The sequence below is a fragment of the Arachis ipaensis genome, chromosome B1 (genome assembly GCF_059453495.1).
Source record: "Arachis ipaensis isolate K30076 ecotype BB chromosome B1, ASM5945349v1, whole genome shotgun sequence".
Lineage (NCBI taxonomy): Eukaryota > Viridiplantae > Streptophyta > Magnoliopsida > Fabales > Fabaceae > Arachis > Arachis ipaensis.
Window position 1 is genome coordinate 107,014,127 of NC_142436.1, and position 1,694 is coordinate 107,015,820.

The 1,694-nt window shown below is 42.0% G+C and overlaps 1 non-coding gene across 1 annotated transcript; it reads right to left on the bottom strand.

Annotated features, from left to right (window-relative positions):
- Positions 1-526: 526 nt before the first annotated feature.
- On the bottom strand, positions 527-634 carry LOC148577819 (small nucleolar RNA R71). The gene has a single exon (XR_015904507.1). It is a non-coding gene; the product is annotated as a small nucleolar RNA R71 (small nucleolar RNA).
- Positions 635-1,694: the final 1,060 nt, after the last annotated feature.

Consider the following 1,694-nt stretch of genomic DNA (forward strand, 5'->3'; position numbering starts at 1 on the left):
AGATAAAGGCATACTTGTTCAAGCTGATCCTGAACCTGAAAGGACCTTGAAGAGAAAGCTAAGAGAAGCTAAAGAACAATTCTCTTTAGAGGGCCTAACAGAGCTCTTCAAAGAAGAAGAAACCATGGCAGCCGAAAACAACAATGCCAACAATGCAAGGAAGGTGCTTGGTGACTTTACTGCACCTACTTCTGATTTCTATGGGAGAAGCATCTCTATTCCTGCCATTGGAGCAAACAACTTTGAGCTTAAGCCTAAATTAGTTTCTCTAATGCAACAGAATTGTAAGTTTCATGGACTTCCATTGGAAGATCCTCATCAGTTCTTAGCTGAGTTCTTGCAAAACTGTGACACTGTCAAGACCAATGGGGTTGACCCTGAAGTCTACAGACTTATGCTCTTTTCTTTTGCTGTAAGAGACAGAGCTAGGACATGGTTGGATTCACAACCTAAAGAAAGTCTGAACTCTTGGGAAAAGCTAGTCAATGCCTTCTTGGCAAAGTTCTTTCCACCTCAAAAATTGAGTAAGCTTAGAGTGGAAGTCCAAACCTTTAGACAGAAGGATGGTGAGTCCCTCTATGAAGCTTGGGAGAGATACAAGCAATTGATCAGAAGGTGCCCTTTTGACATGCTTTCAGAATGGAGCATCATAGGAATCTTCTATGATGGTCTGTCTGAACTATCCAAGATGTCATTGGATAGCTCTGCTGGAGGATCTCTTCATCTGAAGAAGACGCCTGCAGAAGCTCAGGAACTCATTGAAATGGTTGCAAATAACCAATTCATCTACACTTCTGAAAGGAATCCTGTGAATAATGGGATAGCTCAGAAGAAAGGAGTTCTTGAGATTGATACTCTGAATGCCATATTGGCTCAGAATAAAATATTAACCCAACAAGTTAATATGATTTCTCAGAGTCTGTCTGGAATGCAAGCAGCAACAGGCAGTACTAAGGAAGCTTCCTCTAAAGAAGAATCTTATGACCCTGAGAACCCAGCAATGGAAGAGGTGAATTACATGAGAGAACCCTATGGAAACACCTATAATCCTTCATGGAGAAATCATCCAAATCTCTCATAGAAGGATCAACAGAGACCTCAACAAGGTTTCAACAACAACAATGGTGGAAGAAACAGGTTTAGCAATAGTAAGCCTTTTCCATCACCTTCTCAGCAACAGACAGAGAATTCTAAGCAGAGCCCCTCTGACTTAACAACCATTGTCTCTGATTTAATCAAAACCACTCAAAGTTTCATGAATGAAACAAGGTCCTCCATTAGAAATTTGGAGGCACAATTGGGTCAGCTGAGTAAGAAAATTACTGAACTCCCTCCTAGCACTCTCCCTAACAATACAGAAGAGAATCCAAAAAGAGAGTGCAAAGCCATAACCACATCTCACATGGCCGAACATAGAGAGGAGGAAGAGGCAGTGATCTCCCCTGAGGAAGACCTCAATGGACGACCACTGACCTCCAAGGAGTTCCCTAATGAGGAACCATGGGAATCTGAGGCTCACACTGAGATCATAGAGATTCCATTGAATCTACTTCTGCCATTCATGAGCTCTGATGAGTATTCTTCCTCTGAAGAGGATGAAGATGTTACTGAAGAGCAAATTGCTAAGTACCTTGGAGCAATCATGAAGCTAAATGCCAGGTTGTTTGGTAATGAGACTTGGGAGGATGAACCTC